The sequence below is a fragment of the Lissotriton vulgaris genome, chromosome 2_1 (assembly GCF_964263255.1).
Source record: "Lissotriton vulgaris chromosome 2_1, aLisVul1.2, whole genome shotgun sequence".
Lineage (NCBI taxonomy): Eukaryota > Metazoa > Chordata > Amphibia > Caudata > Salamandridae > Lissotriton > Lissotriton vulgaris.
Genome location: NC_141687.1, coordinates 503,548,013 through 503,565,671, shown reverse-complemented (window position 1 = coordinate 503,565,671; position 17,659 = coordinate 503,548,013). Strand labels below are relative to the sequence as shown.

The 17,659-nt window shown below is 47.5% G+C and overlaps 1 protein-coding gene across 6 annotated transcripts in view; it reads right to left on the bottom strand.

Moving 5' to 3' along the window:
- Positions 1-17,659, bottom strand: part of SLC39A10 (solute carrier family 39 member 10) — a 457,169-nt gene that overhangs the window by 94,348 nt on the left and 345,162 nt on the right. The gene's annotated exons all lie outside the window — the stretch shown is intronic.

The following is a 17,659-nucleotide window of genomic DNA, read 5'->3' as shown; positions in this document are numbered from 1 at the left end:
CATAAAGGACCTGCGGGTAGAACCACGGACGGCTTACCAATTAGCCAAAAAATACACAGATGGCCCAACCTGAGGACCTATACAGATTTAATAACAGCCAAAACACCACACCACAAAAACCAAAGGGTTGTACCAGCAGCCAACAGTACAGAGGGGCCAACTGAAGGACCCCGAAGGCACTTCAAGCCACACAGAACACACAGACGGGCCAACCGAAACACGAGGGCCAAAAAAAATGGTGGTATAAACGCCAACCATAAAGCACCTGAAGACTGACAAGCTAAAGCTTACGGAGGGGGGAGGAGGACGGAGCCCCGCCAGGAGCCGTTAAATGGCAGAGTCCGCATGGGTGTTAAACAAAAGAACCCCATCAAAAGGCAGGTCAACCAGACGCTCCCTAATAATCTTCGGAAAAACGCAATCCCGCAACCAAGCATGGCGGAGGAGAGCCACAGAACTTGCCATAGCGCAGCAGAGAGCATCAGAAACATTCAAGGGCGAACAGAGAATAAATGCGGCCAACTCCCAGCCGTCCAACACAGGCACCTTCATGTGAGGAACGAGACAGAAGGAACTCCACAGAATCCCATAGGCTGGAGGTAGCCCTGGCCAACACAAAGTGTGTTGAGCGCTTGCAAAGCAGCAGTCGTGGAAGCAAAGAGGTTACGCCCCCGGGAATCCAACCAACGGGTCTCCAGTGACGGAGGGAACAACACCGAAGGCAAGGAAGGAAAAGCAGTCTGCAGGAGAGGGCCCTGGGTGGAAGGGTGGAAAGAAAGGCAGACTGGATCGTGCGGAGCAGGACGGTGGCGGTGAAGGAGTGGCTGAGGCACCAGATCTCCCGTGGCAGGAAGCCCCCGGAAGAGAGTTGTGGAGCGAAGCTTCAAATGGAAGAAGCAGCTCCCCTTCCACCAGAGCCCTGGTGGAGAACTTCCAACAAATGGTCCGAAGGGAGGTGACCGGGTTGCCCATTTGCAAAATGCCAACGGCCGTGGAAATGGCCCGGACAAAGGCTACACTCACCTCCGTAGGGCGTCGCGGGGAGAGAGCAATTCCTCCTAGGGCGACGGCTGTAAACTAAGCCTCCCATCCCAGAGTCCAGCTGGAAGAAGAAACGGCCTGTAGGGTGGAAGATCCATGGACGGAGAAGCCTGCGGGGCAACCAACAATGAGCTGGGGAAGAGAGGGTCCGAGGTTTGTGGCCGCGGAGACGGCGAAGAGCCCTCCCTGGAAGACGCCGGGAAAAAACAACGACGCGGCAATCAGTCTCCGGTGAAGAGGAGACAAGAAGATGACAAACCTCCGGAGAGGAAGGACCTCCGGAGACTAGTGGATGACCCGACGCCGGGAAGGCGCCATAGAGTCCGCCACAGGCACGGGTGCGACTTCGATCGGTGCCGAAGTGGCCATCGGGGGTGCAGAGTCGACCTCCACCACCACTTGCGTCCTAGGGGAATGGGGCGGGTCGGAGCCGGAGCGGCTAATGAACAGCGCCGACTATTTCCGACAAGGCAGCCGCCTGCGTAGAGGTCCGAGAGGGACCCGGGGAGGCATATCGGGCTCAGGCCACCACCCACGGTGCAGCCAAGGCTGGGGAGGAAAGCCGTCGTCACCGGAATGGCATTGGCTCGGCCTTCGGTAAGGCAGCCAACTGCCCAGAGGACCAAAGGGGAATCGGGAACGAAACGAGTCCTGGCGACCTCTTGCGGCACCACAGGGATACCCGCAGGGATTTGCGGCGAGGCAGGGATGCCTGTAGTGAAGAGGGCCAAGCGTAGGTTTGATAGATACAGCTTTTATTCCAGGAATGACAACTTAACATCCACAGGTGGCATAGAGCAGTTAACACAAGAGAAACCCACAGCAGAATGAAAGCCTGACACCCAGGATTCTAGAAGACATCATAAGTTCTAAAAATGACATCAAATAGGAATACAACACACCTCCCACCGAAAAACAAAAAAAAAAACGATAAACCCTACAAGAAAAGGAAAAGAAAAGAAAAAAAAAAAACAACATTAAGAGCAAACATAATCCTTAAGCTTTACAGGAACATGTTTTACATGAGAACTACTGCGTAAACTGACAGGCAGGGAAGAGCACGCCTGAGAAACAACATTTTGAGAAACAACATCATGAGGCACAGTATTTTGAGAAACAACATGATGAGCATTAGACGGAACGACCTGAAAAGGAATATTGTTAGGACAAATTCGAGGCAGAGGTACTTGAGAAGAATGCAGATTATCAAAAGCTTCATGAGAACCATGAAAACCAGAATCAGAGGCAATAGGATCTAAATGGACATGCTTCTCATCTAAGACATTTGACCTGCAAGCTGAAATACGCCTGAAGTTCCAGATCTTACCACCCTCAACTCTAACAGCTTTGCTAAAGACTTCTGTGACTTTGACAGGCGAAGACCACCTAGATATGCCTTTAGGAATGATACCTCCAAATTTCACCCTGACCAAATCACCAACAGAAATTTTGGGCGAAACAAATTTTGGGGAAGAGTTCTTAACCATTTTGCCTTGGTATTTACCAATACGGTCTCTAATTCTATTCATATCCAGCTCTAAATACCCAGAATCTTTCGTCTTCAGCCACCAAGGAAAGATCTTGGTACCAGGTTTCCTGCAACGCAACATTTCAAAGGGGGACAAACCAGTAACAGAGTTGGGGGACATACGATAGGTGAACAAAGTGGCCTGCAGAGCTTTTTTCCACTTCAATCCACTCCGTAGGGCCAACTGGCACGACTCCTTAATCACTCTGTTAAAATGTTCCACCTGGCCATTGGATTGTGGAGAATAATTCGAAACCCTTTTGTGGAGAATTCCACAAGTTCCTAGAAAAGCAGAAAAAACTTCGCTTAGAAATTGAGGTCCATTGTCGGAGACGATTTCTTCTGGTAAACCCTCTCTACAAAAAACTTCATTTAAAAATTCAACAACAACTTCAGAATTGACTTTTTCAACAATTTTTAGCTCGGGCCACTTGGAGAAATAATCTACGAGTACCACGGCAAACATATCTTTTCCTGACTGGTAATTGAAAGGACCGATGTTGTCAATTCCTAACTTCCTCCAAGGTCCACACACAAATTCAATAGGAGAAAACCCAGAAGAAATAGGTTTGACAGATTTGTCGCTCAAAGAACAAGGAGAGCAGTTCCTTACCCACCTGTCAACCATCGCGTCCATACTAGGCCACCAATAGTACTCTCGGATTCTCCTTTTAGTCGTGGACATCCCCATGTGACCTTCATGAGCTAGCATGCAAATGGATTCACGGACATTGAGGGGAGGGACAATTTTGTCATCTCTGTAAACCATGTCATCAATTACTGACAATTCGTCTTTAACTTTGAAGAAAGAGGCTAAATCACCACACAACTTCCTCTCTTCAGGCCAACCAGTGCTCAAGAAGGTTTTGACCTTAGTAAGAACCTCATCGTGACTCATAGCATCAGACCAAACGCTTTCAGTAATGGAATTTCCTACATCCTTACCACCAATTAGATTAACATCACTAAGAGAGAAAGCGACATCACATTCGTCAGAAGGAAACGTGTTAGAAGTATCACCAACAGGAAGACGTGACATACAGTCAGCATGTACATTTAGTCGTCCAGGGACATAAACAACTTCACACCGGTACTCTTGCAACTTAGCAGCAAGACGAGCCAGGCGAGCAGTGAGAGTTCGACCACCACCAGCAGACAACATGTTAACAAGAGGCTTATGATCGGTCCTCAAAATAAATTTTGTGCCCCAAAGGAATTGTCGAAAATGCTGAGTAGCCCAAGTGCAAGCAAGAAGCTCCTTCTCTATAGTAGAGTAATTAAACTTGGCGTCCCGTAAAGTCCGAGAAGCATAGGACACAACATATTCACCAAAACGGTCCTTTTGCATAAGTACGGCACCAAGCCCTACATTACGGGCATCTACACAAACAATGCAGTTTTTGTGGACAGAAAAGGGTTTAACCCTTTCCATGCTCATGACGAGCTCAGCTCGTCATGAGGCACAGTGGAGCTGTGCTGATGACGAGCTGAGCTCGTCATGAAATCATGTAAATCTGAATTCTTCAGCACCGGAGGGGAAAATGGGCAGCAGCGATGTGGTTAAGAAAGGGAGCATTGACAATTTTGCTTTTTAAAGAATCAAAAGAGGTTTGCTGTTCTGTACCCCAAACAAATTTAGCCTGTTTTTTAAGCAAAGACCGCAAAGGGTGTACAATAGTAGAGTAATCTTTTACAAATTTCCCATAAAATTCGGTGAGTCCTAAGAAAGACAACAGTTGTTCCTTTGAGGAAGGAATGGGAGCATCTGTAATACTTTTTACATGATTAAGTTTAGGTTTTATGCCATCTTTAGAGATCTCATGTCCCAAATATTCAACTTTGGGTTGCCTAAATTTGCATTTGTTAAACTTTAAAGTAAGACCCTTTTTTTGCACATTAGACAAGACACAATGTAAATTCTGATCATGTTCCTTGACATCTGCCCCAAAAATCAGGATGTCATCTTGGAACGCGATGGCTCCTTTGCAGTCAAGAAGAACCTCTTTCATCAGGCGTTGGAACACAGAAGCAGCACTAGCGAGTCCAAAAGGCATTCGCAAATACTGGAACATGCCTTCAGGAGTCACAAAAGCTGTAAGTCTTTTGGAATCTTCGTGCAGCTCAACCTGATGATAGGCGCCAGCCAAATCAATAGTTGAAAAGACAGTAGCACCAGTGAGAGAAGAAATTAGTTCATGGATGTTAGGGAGAGGATGTTTATCTACCCAAATCTCCTTGTTTAAACTGCGGAGATCCACACACAGACGGAGTTCCCCAGAACTTTTGAGCGATAAAACAATGGGAGAAACCCAAGGGGAGGATTCTATGGGCTCAATGATTTGTTTAGATACAAGATCGCTCAAAATGTCCTTTAGTTTCTCACGATAGGCCAATGGGACATTCCTGACCCTGTGTTTGACTGGAATGGCATTATCATTCAGGATAATCTTGTGTTGAAAATCAACAAATTTACCTAAAGTGTCCTTGAAAACATCAGGGAACATTTTCTTAGTGTACTCTACAAATAGAGAATTGTCTTCCACATCACAAATACTCAAAACATAAGGTTCGCCTAAATAAACAGGGGGATTGGCATTGGGATCAAGTTTAATGCCAAGTAAACGTTGATGTGGCCAACTTAAGATAGCGACACCTTTGGTGGCAACATAAACTTTCCCTTTGGCGAATCTATCTGCAACCTGAATATCAGCCCAAAAGAAACCTTCCATGTTTATTTTTTTTCCAGTGTAACCACCTGGAGAAATGTCAGAGGTAAGAAGCTCTCTGTCACCCCAGAGGTTTTTGAAAAGATTCAAACCGATGATGGAATACCATGAACATGAATCCATCATTAGGAGAATGGGCTGGTTATTCACTAAAATGGTGTAAGAGGGAAACTCTTTCTGTTCAGAATCATCCACAGATAGAATACAATTGAAGCTTTGTAAAACTTCCTCCTCTTCCTGTGAAATGTAATTGACCCTTTGGGAAGAACGACAAACATTGGCAAAATGTCCTTTCCTTTTACATTTAACACAAACTCTATCCCAAGCTGGACACCCTCTATAATTTCCCAAATGATTAGAGCTGCCACATCTATAACAATAAACATTTTTCCTGTAGGAAAACCTGTTTTCAACAACATTCTTATTTTCAGGAACTTTCTTTTCATTGTCCTTTCTAGGAGGTAACCTATTAAAATTAGAAGGCGTGTTTTGGCTTTTCACTAAAGAAACTTCAGTTTCAGGAACTTGAGGTTTGGAGGCTTGACCTCTGATTTCCGAAACAAACAATTCGGATTGCTCAATGCCTTTAGCGATATTGATGACAGAGCTCAAGGAAGATTCTGTGCCTAACCAAAGTCTCTCCTGAATTTTCTTGCTTTTGGTGCGCATCATTATCTGATCTCTGAGAACTTGTTCGTAGGAGATTGTTTCAAAAGCACATGAACAAGCTAGGGAACGTAAAGCAGAGACATAATCCTCAATGGATTCATCCTGTTTTTGAACGCGGGAATAAAATTTGAAGCGTTCCATAACAGTATTTATCTTTCTTCCAAAGCGAATTTTCATTTGAGCACAAGCCTTCTCGAAAACATCCATGTCTCCTGCATCATCAATTGAAGGAAGGTTGTCAAACTCTTTAATGCCAGCTCCACCAAGGCAGTGTCTGAGAAGGGCTAATTTGCGTTTAGCAGAACACCCATCCTTTTCTAGGACATCAACATAGGCTAAGAACATAGGGTGCCATAAATCCCATTCAATATTGGGATCACCAGCAGTTTGTAAGAAGTGAGGTGGAGCAGAGATATTGGACATGTTTGTAGTATTTTGTAAGTAAAAAAAATTGACAGAAACTGAAAAATAAAAAAAATAAAATAAAGTAAGGATTCCAATACCTTGTGGTTAGTAGACCACTAACCAGCAAATCCGGTGAAAAAACGAGTTAAAATGATGAAGATATGACGAAAAAGAGAACAGCTTCGTGAAAGTTGCTTTCCGATTCACAACCAAGATGGCGGCACGTTGTGACGTCAGACGTCGTGAAGTTGAAAGGGTAATGCCCAGAATGCACTTGGTTTCCGGAATCGGCGAGAAGACAGAAGCTCTTCGGCGTTGCCAGGCGCAATGAAAGTTCTTTCGCGTTGCCTGGATGCAGCGGGTGCAGGTACAGCGGGTGCAGAGGTTCTACGCAGTTTAAAGGATGCGTTTAACGGAACCTAAGACTCGGTATGTAGAATATTTTCCAAATTGTGTAATAAGTAAAGAAAACTCACGGCTACCTCGTCGGAAATGGCAAGTTTAAGGTTGGATAGTAAGACGTCGGTAGAAATTAATTCAAAGGCAGTTTCCGTGATTTTCAGCAGAAAAGTGAGCGTTGTCATCCACAATGTCCTTCTTGAAGTAGGAGTAGCTGTAGTTACCCAGTCGTCGCCAGAAATTATGTAGTGAAGAGGGCCAAGCGTAGGTTTGATAGATACAGCTTTTATTCCAGGAATGACAACTTAACATCCACAGGTGGCATAGAGCAGTTAACACAAGAGAAACCCACAGCAGAATGAAAGCCTGACACCCAGGATTCTAGAAGACATCATAAGTTCTAAAAATGACATCAAATAGGAATACAACAATGCCGTGGGTCGAAGAGGGGAACCCCGTAGGGCCGCACCTAGACGACACCAAACCCCCAAAACCTGAAGCCGAACTAGTCAGCGACGAAGTCGAATCCGCTGGCGACTCCACGGAAGGCCCGCACATGGCAGTGGATCCGCGGACGTCTCAGGAAGAGAAAGGGGGCCAAAGAAGCTTGCAGAGCCATAAAGTAGCCCTTCATTTGGAACCTGCGCCCCCTGCAGAACGAGGACCAGGCCTCGGTGACAAGCTGTAAGATTTACCAGTGGGCGAGAGTCGCCCAAGGGGCCTTTGTGAAGGACGATGCCGCAGCGGGAATCGGCGGTTACTGGACCCATCCGAGGTAGGAGATGGACGCGGTGACGAGACCGATCTGGACAAGCGGGCCGAAAGCAATTTTATCCGGCACTCCCGCCGGGACTTCGGCTTCAGATGCTGACAACCGTCACAGTCCGTAGAATCATGGTGCTCACCCAAACACCACATACAAATAGGGTGAGGGTCCATCGCCAACATCCAACGTGTACAAGAAGTACATGTCTTAAAACCCGAAGGCATTCGCACACTGTTCCTCAACGCAAAAGCATTAAAAGAAGGCCTAAAACAGGTCATGGGACACAATCCAGATCCGCGTTGTACGCGGACAAGAAGGAAACTGACATCAGAGCGCCGGGGTGGGGCTTATGTGACCTCGCTGTCACGTCCGTGGACGCAGGGCGGAGTCACGTGGTACCGCCTCCGGCATGCAGAGATGAATCTGCAGCTAGTAGTCTCTGTCAGATACATTAGACACTTGAATTTGATACCATATATTTGAGAAATATTTTATTCTTTACAAACGATAAAACCCATTTTATGACTTATTTGTTTGAAAAGATTTAATCCTAGAATAAGATTAGCAAACATTTAATATTTAGCAAAAATGTATAAAAAGTTGATGTGATTTTGCCAAAAAAGGCTACAGTGGACGCATGCTCTGCAACTTGTGATGGATCAGACCACAAAGACTGCTTTGCACATTCTAAACTGTGCATGTTTCAGACACTTTTACGGGAAGATTTATTTAAATATTTCATTTTCTTTTTGATGTTGTGTATCATGTTTTATTTATTAAATACTATTCCCACCAATTCTACAGTCTGCGCACATTTGATTATAACATACAATAATTAAATGTGTGCTTACTATGTTTTAGATTGGTGTTAATAATATTTAATAAATATATTGGTGATATCTTTTCTAAAATCTACTTCATTGTGGTCTGTGAGATTTTACAAGGCATATGAACAACAATCATTATGCTATAGAAGTGACTCTGCATCTAACAATCACAGCCACCTTAAGGAAGGTAGATACATATTCTCACCTTTAGCTACCAGAGTGGCGCACAGTAATGATTCAATGGAAGTAATGGACACCCTCAAACAGAAAACACTGGTTATTATGTAACTGTGGGGACGCTAGTTCTGCCCTGCTGGGGTGGGACTACGTCCACAAGCTTAACTCTTGTCTGCACTAGGAGGGCCCAACCTTGCCAATAACGCCACACTTGTGATTAAAAGCCCTCTTCAAACCCAGCAGCATGTGATGCTTGTGCTGCCCTGCTGGGCTGGGACTATGGCCCCAAGCAGAGCTTTGCCACTGTCCGCACCAGGAGAAGGGTCCAACCTTGCTTCTAATGCCGTACAATCGCTTAAAAGAGCTCATCATAGCCCACAGCACGGGACGCCAGTTCTGCCCTGCTGGGGTGGGACTAAATCCCCCAGTCTCACCCTCGTAAGCACCAGGAGGAGGTGCCAACTTTGCTGATAACGCCACACTAGCGCTTAAAAGCGGTTCACCATTGTCTTCATCAGGAGGAGGGGCCGATCTTGCAGATAAAGCTGCACTAGCACTTAAATGCACTCTTTAAACCACGCAGAGCGGGACGCATGCAGGAAGCAACCCGGCAGAGAACAGCCAGTCTTCGCCTGCCGTAGACCAGATGAGGCTAGGCTGGGCAACCCCTTTGGCCCAGGGTGAGATGGCACTATCCTCCAGTATTTCACTAGTTGCATAAGCAACGGGAACTCCTCACCTTGTGTATGATCATTTACGTTGCTGTTATGCCCTGTATTCTGTGCACAATTCTCCACTAAAGTACTGGTTTCTGGTATATGTACATGTTAACTGTAGCCTAAGCTTTACTATTGCTTTGTCAATAATCCACCAGCTTAATGACCTACAGGCTCCTGTGGGGTCCCCTGCTTTAAAAAGCATTTGCAATGCAATGGGTCTTGCTTTTGTGAGAGTTAGAGCTATTGGCATTGTAAATGACAATGTGTTTTACCCACGTGTTTCGTTTGGAGCGGAATGGATGTATGCATTGTGGAGTGGAATTATGTAGGCTGAATTGGAATGGTCAATAGTGTTTTTTTGTAGTGGAATTATGTGGCATTGTGTGCAGTGGAATGATGTGGATAGTAAGTAGGTGGTATTGAATGTACTGGAATTATGTGGAGTGGGATTGTGTGTTATGGAGTGAAATTATGGGAAATTATATGTTGTGTTGTTGAGTGGTTTGTAGTGGAGTATAACTGTTGTGGGCTGTTGAATTTTGTGGCATGGTGTGGAATTGTGTGGAATGGATGTATGTGGTGTGTTGTATGTGGTTTGTTGTCGAATTATGTGGTGTTGAATGGCAATGTGAGGAGTTGAATTGTGTTGCGTGGAAGTGCGTGGCGCTGGGTAAATTATGCTGATTGGAATTATGTGGCATGGTGTGGAGTGCATTTATATGGGTTGTGTTGCCAAGTTTCAAAATGATGAAACAAGGCTGAGTTCACACAGGCTGTTGGGACTTGCAAAATGTAGAGCCTCTGCGTCATGCATAATCATTTTGTGAGCCATTTTAGTGCGTCTTTACAAGTCTGAAAACTAAAAAAATAAGGCTGATTCTGTGTCTGCAATACAATTGCTGAAACCCATTCAACTCCACACAAAGAGATCTATAAAAATGAATAACCAAATGAATAGCGTTACTTCTTTGCATCTTCTTTCTTTGTAATCAATATTACTTTTATGGATTGATTTTTGAATAATTATGAATCACAATACTGATGTCATAATCTGACAGATTTAATTACTTAAAGAATCAAATATTTGTGTATATAATTCCGTTATGGGCACTTTTTCATACATTATTTCAAAGGTAGGTTGGGTTTCCCTTTTTTTTCTTACATACTAGTCGGCCTGCAGCATTACTTATGCCACCCACATAAGTAGCCCTTTAAACCTGTTTCAGGACTGCCACTGCAGATCCTGTGCATGCAGTTTTGAGCTGTCACGGCAACCTGGCAAGTACCCCTACTTGCCAAGCCCAACCATTCCCTTTTATTTAATGTAAGGCATTCCCCTAAGGTATGCCATAGGTAGCCCCATCGGCAGGGCGAGTGTATTTAAAGAGTTCTGGTAGTGAAAACTGCTAAATTTGTTTTTCACTACAGCCAGGTCTATCTCTCTCATAAGTTAGCATTGGAGCTGACTTGTAACATCTTACAAGTGTTTCTACCAAATGGAAGCTGATAGAAAATTGGAGTTTGGAGTCTCTGGAATCACAATTTAAAAACACATCTTTTAATGAAGTTGGTTTGTAAATTGCAGGTCTGAAAATAAAAGTTTTTAGAAAGTTAACATTGAGGGAGGAGCTTAGCGCGCATCCAAGATGGTCGCGTGAGCTGTGAGCTCCCGAAACCCTCGCCGCCTCCACCGTCTATCCTGGCACAAATCCTGTTTCTGACGACGGGTTCTTGTAGCTGAGACTCTCCTGATCAGAAAGGCCTTTTTCAAACTCTGAATCGGATGCCGGACGCCTGAATTACTCCTTCCTGAGCCTGAAGGCCTACACCGTGGCTCGTCCCGGGACTTGGGCATTCGGAGCACCCCGAAAGTAGTTGAACAACAACGGCGTGTGGAAGGGGACGACTACCCGGGATCTACTTTCGGTTTCGCTTTTCCTGGCTAAGAAGGTTGGGAGGTGGCTGCCTAGTTATCAAGCTGGCCTGTGAGCGTACTCGCTTGACTGATCTTCACCGGCGCCCTGCACCTCAGTTTCTCGTTGTTTTTCCTTGTGGGGAGCAATTTTCACCAGGTCCCAAAAGCCCCTGAGGGGCGCGCAGCCCACCATGGCGGGCAAGTCTGGTAGTGACAAGCGGTCCCTCAAGAACGCGACTTGCGGTGGCATAACTCAGACCACCATTATGGACAGATTGCGCGCAACAAGGGCTCGCCTAGCGGGACTGGCAAAACCCAGGAGGACCTTGGTGGTGGCCCCCCTGAGTCGGAGGAGCCTACTCTTCGAGACGTGATGGGCGTCATTGCGAGTATACAGTCATCCATGGGCCAACAATATGAAACCTTGGCGGCCAAGATCGACATGGTGGCGGTGGATGTAGGCTTGATTAGGGCGGACTTGGCCAAGACTAACAAGAGAGTCAAGTCGTTGGATGTCAAAACGGCCAGTCTCACCACCGACGTCTTCAATCTCCAGACTGAGATCCGGACACTTCGGACCTCGAGTGACTAGTTTGCCCACCGGCTTGAGGATTTCGAAAGTCGCGCTAGGCGCAATAATGTCCGCATAGTTGGAGTTCCGGAGTCCTCAGCCGATCAATCGACGGACTTACTCGTTGAGCAACCTTTTTGCGGTGGAGCGTGCCCACAGAATCCGGGGCGGCAGACGCAAGCAGGGGGCTACACCGCGACCCATCATTGCGAGGATCTTCAACTATAGGGACAGAGACGCCATTTTGCAGGCCTCGAGGACTAGCGGCCCCACCAAGTTCGAGAATGCGTCCATCAATTTCTACCCAGATTTTACCCCATCGGTGCAGAAGCAGAGACTGGGATTTTCTGGGGTGAAGCGGAGACTAAGAGACCTGGGCATGAAGTATGCTATGCTTTTGCCCGCCCGATTGCGCATCGAACATAATGAGCGGGTGCTGTTCTTTGATATGCCAGAGGTGGTCAGTGACTGGTTGGACACACTAGCTTTGCCACGGGACAATGCGGAACAATCCAGAGGTGCTGAAGGCAGCCAACGGGACCAGGAGGAGTAGGGACATCGGCGTGTGCTACCATTGTACCGTGCTGCAGTGGATTGTTATCCTTTTTTGGGTCAATGACACTTTTAATGACAAACCCTGGGGCGGTGGGGAGTTCGGGACTTTTCCTCCTCCGGGGGTGCTTCCTTTTCTACTTGTAGATTAGTTTTCTGTGGTAGGGCGACAGGCACACTGCAAATGGGGTGGTTTTCTGGTTTTATCGCAGGGGTGCAGGGTGGGGGGTTGTTGTTCTGGGTATTTTGGGGGAGGGGGGGTTTTCCTTTTACTGTTTGCATTGTTTTCGAGGCAACATACTGTTGTATGGCTAAATCTGTGTTTCCTTCGTGGGGTTTGGGGGACCCGGCTACTTTGTTCAGGATGGGGGGTAGGGGGCTGAGAGTCTTGAGTTGGAATGTCAACGGCTTGGGGGACAAAATAAAGAGGGGAATTGTACTCCAATATGTAAAACGCTATTCCCCCGACATTGTATTACTGCAAGAAACACACTTGGTGGGGAACACGTTCCATGCAATGAACCGGAGGGGCTACCGGTTGGTGGCGCACTCGGGATTCACTTCGGGCTCTAGGGGGGCTGGTGTTATGATCCGTAGTTCCCTTCCCTTGGAGATTGATGAAACGATACTGGACGATAGGGGAAGATATGCGGCCATTGTTGGTAGGTGGGAGGGGAGAACGGTCGCCATCCTCTCGATATATGTCCCCCCGGGTTTGCAGGCCACCACATTTGCCGACCTGGGGAAACTGGTGTTGAGGCTTCCTGAGGGGATTCTGGTGGTTTGAGGGGACTTCAATTCGGTGGCTAACGGCCTGGAGGATCGACATCCTCCCAGGGCTCTTACACCATCGCAGTCCTGCCTGGGTGATTTCTTGGAAATGTTTGGTATGGTGGATTGTTGGCGGATGCTTCATCCAGGGCAGGCTCAATATACCTTCCACTCCGGGGCCCACAGGAGCTTAGCTAGACTTGACTATATTCTTGTGCCCGCAGCCCAGGCTACAACGGTGCTAGAGGCCCGACATTTGCCTAGAGGCACCTCGGATCACTCCCCGCAGTGGATCCATATAGATCTCCATTTAGATGCAGAGGGCCGGGTCGCCCCAATTAATCCCTGGCATCTCCGTGTTTCGGAGACCAGGGCTGGATTGATCAAAGTCATTGATCACTACTTCGTTGAAAATGTGGGATCGGCGTCTTCGTCTGTGTCTTTATGGGAGGCCTTTAAAACTGTAATACGGGGTCAGACGCTATCGCTGGTCGCCAGCTCTAAGAAGCGCCACAATGGAGAGGTTGAGCAGCTGGAGTCTGATATTGTGGCTTTGGAGAGAGATCTTGAGTGTGGAGTCACTCGTGAAAAGGTGCATGTTTTGCAGCTGAAGCAGTCAGATTATAAAGCCTTGGTCACGAATGCCGCGAAAGCCATGAGTCGAGAGCAACAGGGCCGTTTGTATGATGTGGGCGACAAGGCGGGGAAGTTGATAGCTTGGCTGGATAAGAGGGAGAGACTGAATCGAGTGGTACCGGTGGTTGAGCGAGTGGATGGTGTACGTGTGACGGATCCGTTGGAGATCGTGGAGGAATTCGCTTGCCACTTCGGAATGGTGTATGCGCCGGTCTCGGACCGGCTGGAGGAAGACTCCCATCTTTTGCTTAGGGATATCGCTTTGCCTTGCTTGTCCGAATCTGACAGAGAGCTAATGGAGGCGGATTTCTCCACTGATGAAGTAGCGCTCGCTATTCGCTCCATCCGCTCTGGAAAAGCCACCGGCCCGAACGGCATACCCATCGAGCTGTACAAGTTGTGTCCGGACAATATGGCGTATCTTCGCTCGATGTTCTTGGAGTCCAGGGAGAGGGGTTAGCTTCCCTGTGACCAGCGTTTAGCGTCTATAGTGGTGTTACATAAAGAGGGTAAACCCAGTGAATTCTGTACCTCCTATAGACCTATATCACTTCTTAATGTGGAGCCTAAAATTTTGGCAAAAATGTTAGCTAACCGTCTGATTAAAGTGATCGGAGATCTGGTGCACCCGGACCAGTCTGGCTTTATTCCGGCCCGCAACACCACGTTGAATTTACGCCGTCTTCATGGCGTGCTGGCGAGGGCGGAGACGCTACGTGAACCGGCCATTTTGGTTTCTTTGGATGCCACTATGGCATTTGACACACTGGAATGGCCATACCTATGGGCAGCTCTGGCGAAGTTCAGCTTCGGACCGGTGTTCATCGGATGGGTCCGGCTACTCTTGAGGAGCCCCTAGCCCAGGTGGTCGTTACCGGTCGAGTGTCGGCTCCCTTTGTTCTGGGGAGGGGTACACGACAGGGGTACCCTCTCTCTCCGCTGCTTTTTGCCTTGGCTTTGGATCCCTTGGCCGCCTGGTTGCGATGGGAGCCGTCCCTCAAGGGTATCAGGTGGACTCCCGGTTTTGAAGATCGCATCTCACTTTATGCGGACGACATTCTCCTTTACCTCACCTCCCCTCGGAAATCTCTGGGGGTATTGTTTGACATCCTTAATTCCTTTGGGAGGAACTCTGGTCTAGTCATCAATTGGGGTAAGTCTTGTGTTTACTCGCTCACAGACGATACTCCACTCGTACCGCGCAATTGCCCAATACAAATTTCATCCACCGGGTTCAAGTATTTAGGTATCTATGTTTCGCGTGATTCGGCTGTCAGGTATCAGCGCAACTTACTCCCCCCACTTCTGTGCCTAAAAGCAGACGTGAAAGCTTGGAGCAGACTGCCTCTGTCCCTGGTGGGCAGAGCAGCCTTATTCAAAATGATGTCCCTCCCCAGATTTTTTTATATGCGCTTCAAAACACTCTGGATCTAGTGCCTTCCAGCTACTTCCACGAGATCGAGTGCCTACAAAGAAAATTGCTGTGGGCCGGACGTCCCCGGATTGCCTTGGCTAAGCTTACGCTGCCTTGGTATGATGGCGGTATAGCGTTACCTGATATCAGACGATATTACTGGGCCTCACAACTGAGCTCAGTTAATCATGCGATGTATGGTCCAGCCTCTAACCCGGCATTTGCTATGGACAAATGGTTGCTGCCGGGCAGGGACTATAACAGTGCGCTTTATTCCAAACTGTCTGATGTTGCGTTGACGGGGCCCACCAGAGTTGCGGTGCGGGTCTGGTACAACGCTAATGTCGCTATGGGCTGGTCGGACACTCTCACTCGAGCGACTCCACTCTACGCTGCCGAGAGGTTAGGCAATTTGTGGACTACCAAGGGTTTCGAAAAATGGGACCTCATTGGGATTAGTAGGGTGTGGGACCTTTGGCGGAAAGACAAGATAAAGTCTTTTGAAGAGCTGCAACTTGAATACAAACTCAGCACTCGAGAATACTTTCGGTACCTACAGGTCCGACACGCTCTTTCCTCTGTTTTTCCGGCCGGCACGCTCGTTCCAGAATCCTCACCCCTGGAGGACAGAGTACTCGACGGCCATGTCCTGGACAGTACGATCTCAATAATATATAAAAAGCTGATAAATGATCGGGCGGACCTCCTTCTACAGCTCCGTACGGCTTGGACCAGCGATGGACTGGAACTTGATGATGAGGACTGGCAGGCGGCGATATCCTCCCCGAAGGAGGTAGCAATCTCGGCCCGTCTGAGATTGGTGCAGTTGAAAATCCTACACCGAGTGTACATGACGGGTCCTCGCTTGTTACGTATGGGGTATGCTTCGGATGACTTGTGTAAGCGCGGGTGTGGAATGGTGGGTACATTCCTCCATATTTTGTGGGAGTGTCCGGCGGTGGTGTCTTATTGGAATTGTGTGCATGGTGTTATGGCCGAAGTGACGGGTGTTTCGCTTTTGCCTGAGGCCCGCAGGTGTCTATTAAATGTGTGGGAGCCCAATGATTATAATGTAGCACAGACGCAGTGGGCCACCTTGGGTAATATGATAGCTAAGCGTGACATTGCGCAATTGTGGGCATCGTCGAGGGCACCCAGTCTGTCGGCCTGGTCCAGAAACATGGACTGGTGCACGTTCCGTGAAAAAACAGTCTACATTGCTCGGGGCAGGCCCAAGAAGTGGGGGAGGGTGTGGAATCAGTGGAACCAGTATTGTGGTGAAATGTGTACTCCCCCCTTTGTGCCTCCACCGGAGGTGTTACACTCCCCTTAGCGTGATGTTCCTTCTAGTCTGGATTTTAGTCTATGTATTGCTGGCTCGCTCTCCCTCCCCTTTTCCCCTCCAGTCTGCTCTTCCGATAGCTTTTTAACTTCACTTGCTACTATGTAACAGTTGTGGATGTGGTACTCCCTCCCCAGAAGGATTACTTGTGTATCAGCCTTGCGTTTAGCCTCCGCACTTATTTTCTTAATTTTTGGTTGGTTGGTTTTCAAAAAACACAAAACAAAGACCTTACTCCTCCTGTAATTTAATGTATGACATGACATGTTTGTTTATTTGCCGCCGGACGCTAGGGTTGTCGGCTGAAGGGCTGTGTACTCACTCATCCTGCTATGATAGTTGGAAATGTTGCCAGCCGACCCTATGTGGCTGTATGATTGCTATTGTATGTCCATGTTTATCAATAAAGGTTTTTTTAAAAAAAAAAAAGAAAGTTAACATTTTCTTCCTTAACCTTTCAGTGCCTCCTCTTGTCCCTAGAATAGGTCTGGGTTGGATGACAGTTGGGCTTTGTGGATTCACTCTAGACGGTCACACACATAGGAAGCTGAGATGTGCCCTGCATATCCTGATGGCCCATCACCAGGCTGATGTGCCTTCCAGAGCTAGAGTGCTTGGAGAAGTTGACACTTGCACCTGAATAGGGCTGTGCCTGTCCCCTCAGAAAGCAGTCTCCACTACCCTGTAGTGTGTCTGGAGTCAGGGCCAGGAAGGGCAGAGTCCTGTGCACTAAAAAGACCTTTCTTTGAAGCTTGCCTACTTCAAAGGCTGAAATGGGTATAAGTACTGGACCTCGGACACCTTACACTCAAACACTTCTGGATTGAGGACATTTTGCCTGGAAGAAGAGCTGTGTTGCTGTCAGGAGGGCTTGCCTGTTTGCTAAGCCGTGCTGGCCTGCTGCTGCTGCTTCTGTCCTGGGAGTGAAAGGACTAGAATTTGCTTTGCTTTCTATATTTTGCTTTCACTGTTTCTACAAGGGCTTGAGTTGAGCTTGCCTCCTGTACAAAGCGTCAGGGTCATCAAAGACTTCCCCTGCAGCATCAGAGCTTTTCTGCTGAGAGCCCTACTCTGCCAAAAGGTGCCAAATCCTGTTCCTGGACCCTTGGAAATAAATCTACTGTGTTCAACAAGAAAAAACCGGCAAATCTGCGTCAAGCTTGGCTCTCAACACTTCATTGACCCACCAATGCCAGAGGAA